The 9,064-nt window shown below is 31.6% G+C and overlaps 1 long non-coding RNA gene across 1 annotated transcript; it reads right to left on the bottom strand.

Moving 5' to 3' along the window:
* Positions 1 to 6,670: 6,670 nt before the first annotated feature.
* Positions 6,671 to 8,734, bottom strand: LOC148614189 (uncharacterized). Its single transcript, XR_015923591.1, has 3 exons — positions 8,654 to 8,734; positions 7,889 to 7,995; positions 6,671 to 7,413 (listed from the first exon to the last, which is right to left on the bottom strand). It is a non-coding gene; the product is annotated as an uncharacterized LOC148614189 (long non-coding RNA).
* Between the last annotated feature and the right edge of the window lie 330 nt (positions 8,735 to 9,064).

Raw genomic sequence — 9,064 nt, 5'->3', positions numbered from 1 at the left:
AGGTTAATAATGAAGTGGGGGATGCATTCATTTTTTTCCCATTTAAATAAATCTTCAAACTTAGACTATTAAAACCATGTCACACATGCTACATAATTTTGTTATTACATGCATACACATGTAGGTACTGTTAATATTTATTTAAATGTGTCTATAATGTATTTAAAGCAAAATGATGGGCATTTTGTAAGAATCGTCTTTTAAAATAAAACAAGCTATTAATACCATATGTTTTTTTAGACTTGACATGTATACATTTTTTTGGTCTGTAATGAGCGCCCCTTACGGAGATCTTGATTAGTAGATATTGGCAGAGCCAGCTTTCGTGAAACCTTACCGAAGAAGTCCGGCAAATATGTCCTACTACAAGTAACAGCCAAGCGGCTGTTAATGTTTTGGCTCACTCTGATACAAATGTACCCTATGTGGGTCTGAGAGTATTAAACACGTTAAAGTAAGTCAACGCACCGAAGAGTGAAACAAATCTGAATCGGACCCCTCCTTTTAATGCAATGTGACCCTTCCCCTGATTTTGCAATGCTTTAAATAAATGAGGTCTTTCACATATGACTGGTTTATTCGATATACAGTATATTTTAACAACTCTTGGAGAAAAGTAGATCAACATTTAACACAAGATATTCTTACTAATAAGTGTGTGATACTTTTATTTTTTTATTGGTTTCCATGTACCATGGTTTTTTTTCTGCATGCTCGCCAAGGGAACGCTCTTCTAAAACTTTAGAATGTATATCATAGTGCGTGAAACATTTGAGTGTTTAGAATAAACAAAGCCGATGTAATTAAACGCGACTAATTGAACTAATTTGGAAATTGAGAGTTTAATAAACATTTTGCATTTATCGCGAAAGTGACTCGATTGGTGTGGTAGCATGTGCGACATCTTTTATCTTTGCACGGTGTCGGCTAGCAACTTCCATTATCTGCAAACGCATTTCGCAGTTCGCAATCTTTTATTTAATGACTTTATAAAAAATCTGTATCAGAAACAGGTATACGATATTATAGAATACGGACATGGTTAATGGGTGTTTACTGGAGCTTTTAATTCTACGGAAATTCTTTTTGGAATAGGTAAAATATGACTTTTATTGATATATATATGTACATGTATTTCAGTCAGTTTAGAATGCAAGTTAATTGTAAACAGAATTCAGAGGCAGTTCAGCACATCTTGTAGCTGGCAAGTTTTTTTTCTACAATTACCCGATAAATTGATTACCTGTATTCAATAAGATCTGTTACAGTATAATATTTTTTTTAAAATCAAACGAAGGCATATTGAATTCACAAAATATGAATAAAAATTTATTATAACAAAAAAATGTTTACTTTAATATATATTTTTTAAATAAATGTAAATATTTTTAAGAATCAAAATGAAAAAAATAATTTTGATGTATATATATTTTTAAAATACACACAATAACATTATCTGTTGTCGCACCTGCTTGCATCCATAGAAATCAATTGTAAACTAGCCGTTTGTGCAACTTATACCCCACTTAACAAGTGGACACCTCGTCCGTCCCTCTGTCATTGCGGCAGGCCAAATATCGTCGGCTACCAATATGGCTTGAATGATTTTAAATTTGGTGTAAGGCTTTACCTACAAAAGGCATACGTTGTAAGTGATTTTGGATTCTCTCCAATATCCTGTTCTGTGAGCCATATTCACTTTTCACCTTTTTAAATTTGCACTTCAAGGGCTCACAATTGATGGATTGGTTGTAAATTTGGTGGGTGTATATATATATACTCACTACGGGAGTAACAAGTAACTTGAAGTGTCATGGTAGGACTAGAGATCCTTTTTCTACATATCAATTAAATTTTCCGATCAACTAATAATATACAATAAAGTTATATGGTTTTCAATGCGACATACTATAAATCTTAATTACATTTTGCAATGTGAACAACACAACTTTGGAGTATGCTTTTTACAACTATATGTAAAGAGCATAAATTTACATCGAATGCATTATTGTTTTATGTGTTTCCTGTTAATTCTGCCAATATTTACTATCTGTTGAAAATAATATTTTAAGGTCATAGCAATGACATCACTATATTTTAACCTTGGACATCTGAGGACGTTTTAGAATCGCAAATGATATAGATAAACTTATAAAATTATAGATAATTGAGTATTGCAGACAAACTTAGAATCTACTCATATGTTCACGTTTTCGTAACTAGAAATAAACAAGGAAATCTAGTATTGTGTTCGATGAAAAGAGGTTGCCTCTGTTAGAGTATAAATGAGAAATAATAAAAGTGCAATAAGAAACAAGAAAACGATGTATTTCAATTAACTGCAAAAACGAGAGATTAAGAAAATGGCACGCCATTCCTCTCATGACGAACTATTTCAATATAGTAATCTCTGTTTAAATCATCGACAGATAATTAAAAGAACTTTATTTGTGTAACAATATGAAAATAAATTTCTGAATTACAACTTTTGATAATATAAAGTGTAAAAAGATGTCATTTCAAATTTAATTCACGGGTGACATGTACCCATTTAAGTATTGGCAATACCTTATATCTTTAAATCGACTTATATGAACCATACAAAATACCTCTTTAATACTGCATACACCTTTAACATCAACTACGAATTTGAGCTCTGTTTGCATATGTTATTATTCACATTAAAGTAAAGTATAACATGACAGTTTTAACCTTGTTGCAGGATTCATTTAAAAATCAGCATAAAGATAAGTTGAATAATACATATTTAAAAAATTGACGAATAAAAATGTTTTATGTCACCTTGATATACAATGAATCCATCCATCCTACCTATCTATAATCTAACAACTGTATATAAATGTATTCTTCTACATTGTACTTTTATTTTAATGCTGAACCATCTCAATAGGTCGAATGTTAAATATATGAAATTATTTTCTCCTCAAAGTCATGCAAATATTATCACTTTTAAATAGAACAAATTAAATTGATCGCTGTTCCTATTGATTTCTTTATATTTCTATATCAATTGTGGATCAATATAAAAATCTAGTATTTATTTCCTCAAAATAAAAAGAGAAACAAATAGTTTGTACGAGTTATGAAAGTCTTGTCAAGTAATCATATTTACTCCTAAAAGAGTGTAAATACAGAGAGAACACAAAACCATTCTAGGTTCGTAATATATGATCACCTTTGAACCATTGGCATGGCGATAACTCTACATTTCTTGTCAACTATTTTGATATCATAAATGAAACTAGTATGCCAGTATGTCCCTTTAGGACATTTAAACCCAAAACGTAGCATAATGTTGGGAAAAAATGACTTGCTATTTAAAGATATGCAGTTACAAATGTCGGATGAATATTTGTCATCGGAATTCAGATTAAATTTTTACTAATTGCATTACTTTCCAAACCTGCTACCAACTTGTATCTATAGTTTTATTTAAAATATCACACTGGTTAATATTATTTTTTTTAGTCATACTATATACTGATCTTTACTTTGTAGGCATTTATTTATTTGTTTATTATCATACACTTGGCGGTGTGACAACAAACCACAAAAAAACATCACAACGCCTGCTTTTATCTTGTGTTACTCAGCCGTATTAAATATGTTATGTAATGTCATATAACTTGTTATGTTTAAATCTAGAGAATAAACATATTTAAAGGGGTTGCTTGATATCAAAAAGAAAACGGACGCACTGAATAATAGACAAAATTGTACAGACTGAAATATTCTGTGAGCGATCACAAAGGAAGAAAAGCAATACACTGTAGTATTCGCCAAAAATGATTCTACAAGAATACAATCTCATGAGATAGTATCCATTCAAGAAATTGTTATTGGAAGAATTGAATACATAAAATTGCTCGAATTATGAATAGTTTAAGTGCCAATTTACAGATAATTCAAAGCACACAGATCAAATCTGAAGTCACTGGAAAATCACATTATTTAAGACATATTCACATGGCTATATCTTCAGTATATATCATTTGAATTCTCATATGAAGTCTTATATCGGTAAAAGAACTTGTAAATATACTTATAGGTATATATAAGTAAGTGTTGATAAAAAGCATTACTAAATAACAGTGGTATGGAATAATCAATATTTATTTTTGGAATTTGTAATGTTTCCTTTTGTTTTTAACATAAACAATAATGGATATATTGATGCTGAGGGTTTGATATGAATCACGAATAGGATCATTGTATGTATTTGTTCTTTACTCCATGAATAGCATTAATTTGGCAATTTACAAAAATAAGCAAAACTGAGATGACGTAAGACTGGATTTCGTCATAAAAATCTCCACTTGAGATTTTCGTCAAATCCCTGAAACATTCCATTTCTAACAATTTGATTGTTTAAAACCATAGTAAGGAAAATATTTTGGAGGTTTCCAAACACTGACACACCACTAGAAATCACTTGTTATCTATGTCCTCTTCTTGCCAGTAAAGCAAAGAACCTTATCAAATACTACCTTTAAAACAATCATTATATCCCGCTTTGTACTATCAACAAATAATGTGCAATACATAGGTATAGTGTAAATGTCTCGAATATTTTTTTACAAAAACGCCTTTTGTCTTAATAGGAGGCCAATATGGAGCCTCCACAAGGGAACTACCAAAATGCATTGTGCGTTGTCTGTTTTTATTTTGTTCACAACCGTTGACACCATACTTGGTCGAGGCACGAGCCAATTTTTTCCCATTACCCCAAAACTGATTGAAAGCATCCACTGCTTCTGTACCTGGGTATTATATCTTAGTGTTGAACGCTGTAATTGATTGTTATAATGAGTTGCAAATCTGTCTACAGTGCATTTTTCTCACATTTTTTGTTATCAAACGAAACATACAATAAGAAGTACTCCAATCGTCAGGATCTAAAGACCTACTCAACGCATCAGCGTGCTCATTTTCATCTCTAGATATCCATTTAGTAACCAATTGTAAATTTCTTTGGAACCAAAAAGATTGGCTCTCTTGTGTAGCTTTAATTTCTTACTATCCGTCTTCAGAATTCGCTTAGCATTTTTACTGTCTGTACGCACGCTAATAACTTCATTACATGTGTCTTTATGTGGAATAAACATTGCCCTTTTAATACACTCGAATTTCCTCTAAGTAGAACTCTCTAGACTCTCAAGTCTAGATTACCACAAATTTCGGAATTCTCAAATTGAGAATCTTATGTACAACAATAATCACCAAAGCCCACATCTGAGGCACCATAAAAAAACACTCGTCATCAAAAACATGACTGTAAAGTGCATACGCTTGTGCCTTCTTTTTCAAAATCCTGCAATTTTATTCCAAAAAAGTCAATTCGGATATAGCCTCTGGTGTAAATTTTACACAAGCTAACCAGCTTGCCCTGGCTAATGAAGGATGAAAAGTACAACTTTTGAATCTATCATCATTTGAACTAACATTCAATAAATTATCATTACCACATTGACAAATACTGTCCATAGGCAAATATTCTACCTAAGAATAAGATTTTTTTTATCATCTACTGACTTGTCATAAAAAAACAGAAAAGAATTAAAAGTACTTAAATTTCATTCTGGACATGAGCCGCTCCAATGGCCATGACGGCCACAAGTAAAACACCTTCCTGGCTTACAGGATATTTCTGTTCCTTCTTTTACCTTACTATACGGCTCCGTTTGCCTACGCCTCTTATTTTTCTCTGTCTTTGACTTCTTTTCTGCTTTCGCGTGTGTCCTGCTCATACGCTTTTCATCATCAGAGTCGTCTGCGATGGAAATCGCCTCATACTCTTGCACAACCTTCCATCCTAGCTCGCTTAAATCAGCTAACTTTATCAACTTCTGTCTCTAACTAAGACCATACCTTCGCAAATTTTCTCCTTTGCTGTCGCTACTTTTTGTAAGTCCAAAACGGAATGAGCCTTTTTTTTTTTAGCTTAGAAATCACTTTTACACTGTGTCCAAACTGATTTTCATTCCCTTTTCGTTGAAACCTAAAATTATCTGATACGGTTTCCTCAAATTTCGTAAGTTGAGCGTCGGACAACTCTAACTGTGATTGTTGTAAGTGAGATTGTAAATTGTTCTGTCTGGAGTCCATTAGCATAGCCATGCTATTTAATAAATCCTGCTTAGTATTAGATACAGCATTTACAACTTCCCCCACGATGGCCCTACGAACTGGAGAATTTATCCCGATGTCAATCTTGACACTACGACTGTCAAGGAGAAACCGAATAAATCCTTGAGTCACGTGACAATTAGACGCACCTTTAATACAAATATTTCGATGAAACACGGAAAAATTTCATTATGTGCTAATGTACAGAAAAAATCAAAACAAACAGAAAAAGTCTACAGGCACTGGAAAATCACATTATATAAGTCTGATTTACGTGGATACATCTTCAGTGTATATCATATAAATTCAAGTTTTATATATGTAAAAGAGCTTTATGAATAACGAATGAAGATATACTGCGAAAACAAGAAAGTGTTGATGAATGCCAAAACTAAACAGCACAAATATGGAATGTTTAATATATTTGCATCTATTTTTTTTTACATATACAATAATGGAAATATTTATGCTGTGGGTTCATAATGGCACGAATAAGATATCACGAGGTATTGTATGTATTTGTTCTTTATTCCATGAATAACATGTATTACAAAAGCAAGCAAAACTGAGAACGCATCAACCGTTAGAAGTAGGATTGGATCTAGAAAATTTCCTAATCCCTCAAATCTTCCATTTCAAGCGATCTCATTGTTTGAAATTTTAGTTTAGGAAATATGTTTTGAATCCTCAACTTGAATTTTTAGGGAACTGAATCATGTTCCCAAAACTAACAACCGGTCAAACAAGATGGGAATAGGCAAAATGTCATTTTTATTTAAGGTGTGTCAACCAATTGAAGACTTTTGCGAACATATTATTTTTATTTGTCTACTTTTGATTCATAAGAAAAAAATTAAAAAAAGGTTATATTTTATTTTCATTTTTTAACCACAATTCCATATATTTTATTTGGATTGTACTTTATTTTTCTTGCAGTATATGTAAATGGCGTAACACTGAAATGATTGTAATAATTATCCAAAAATGTACGTATAAATGAAATAGTAAAGTTGCAATGGTGAACTACGAACGTCAACAAAATGTTACAACCACAAAATGTTAACTGAATTGAACTCAGAAATGTCAATATACATCACTTATGTTTCTGCTCACAGTAAATACATGTCCTTTGATTCTGAAGACATTCCTTACACATAACATGGCCACACTCATAGCTTCGTAAATTGTTTGTTCCGCCACAAAGCAGACATTGCTGTTTGTTGTAAACTCTTATGGTACGCAGCCTCACAACATCTTTTTTCGAGTCTATAATTAAAAGTTACTGTTCTATTACCTTATGTGATAAATTATCCGAACCATATCATGATAACTAGAACAAACAAAGCTGCAAATTTATTTCTACTCACTAGTTTACGCTTAGTTATGAAGTTGTAATTCCAACATGGGTTGATGTTATAATATATTTTAATGAGGATATATTCAATTTCCTGAGAAATAACATCATTGGTAGTGTGTTAATACATTAACAAAAACTGATGTTTATACATTCATATTTACGTATAAAAGTTCCTACCATTTTTAGATAGTATGTTTCTGATGTTATAGAAGATTTAATTTCTTATCAGTTTATAAGTTGGTTTTTCATCAATATATCCTTTGAAAATTCGGTTATACACATGATATATGAATTAGCAACTTTAGTTGATATCTTCACGTTTGAAAAAATAAAGTATAGCATGAACGATAACCTGAAGTATGAACTTAAATGAAAATAACTTACTTGCAACGGGTAATGTCATTTCAAATAAAATGTTATCCGTGAAGATGATAGTCCTTCTATATTGAAGTATCAATAGTTAACTGTGAGTGTTCTTCAACTTCTTGTAACTTTAAAAATGTAGATGTAACATTGTAAAATATTTGTCGACGGTATTGATGTTAGACAACAATCAATGAATGCCCACTTGATATTTTGTAAACTGTCGAGTTACTCGTTGGATCTCTTGATTACAGACACGATATGTGTGTTAGGTAAAGTCTTTAAATGAATATCGAGGATGAACCATCTTTATCACCGCCGAGTCGGTGAAATAGGTTAACATTGTCGAAAACATTTAATCATTTTTTACCTAATTTGAATTGAAAAACGAAGATGATGACAAAACAAGGGGTAACTTTTTTTAAACATACAATTACAAATTTGTAGTCGCATTACATGTATAATACTATAATTCGCCACTTTCATTTTTTTCAGTCAACATAACTAAAGGAAAATGACTAAATGAAAACGAAAAAGTACGATACTTTTTACATAAGTTACACAAATGCACCTTCTTTGATTTTTTTCTAGTTTAGAGCTTAACATTTGTATATACATTGACAAATAAAAATAGGCATTAGTATTGTACTTTGTATGATAGGTAACTGAATATCTAAATCGTAAATCGAGTACTAAAGTTTGATAGAAGCTTCTAATTTAAAGGGATTTGGTGGTATCAAAGAGACAAATATGCATTAACTCAATATTGTACTGGCTTCAACCTACTTCATGTGGCCTAACTAAACATTGTTATGATGTGACACCAGTTCAGAAATCATAGCAGAAAAAACACTCCAAATAAATCTTCTGACGTAGAAAACCTCTTAAGATATACACACGGAAAATTTGAAATTCACTTTCTGGACACAATATATATATATAAATATATAATTGTCTTTCCTGGATCAGGCAAAAACCAACCCGAGTTCAATTATCTCCATTTCATGTTGATTTTCGTCTGTCGGGAAAGAAATGGCTGCAATAGGCCGTTGTTGGTTCTGACACGGGAAATGATCAAATATGAACGACATTTACGTGTTGATAGTATATGACTGGCGGAAAGTGCTTTCTACATGTATGGTGAACAGGAAACGACAAGTGTATATCGTTTACAGATATGTAAAACGATGATTACTT

Source organism: Perna viridis, chromosome 6 (assembly GCF_037379345.1).
Source record: "Perna viridis isolate PV_CMFRI_1.1 ecotype Kerala chromosome 6, ASM3737934v1, whole genome shotgun sequence".
Lineage (NCBI taxonomy): Eukaryota > Metazoa > Mollusca > Bivalvia > Mytilida > Mytilidae > Perna > Perna viridis.
Note: the sequence above shows the minus strand (reverse complement) of the source record. Positions and strands in the feature narration are given on the sequence as shown.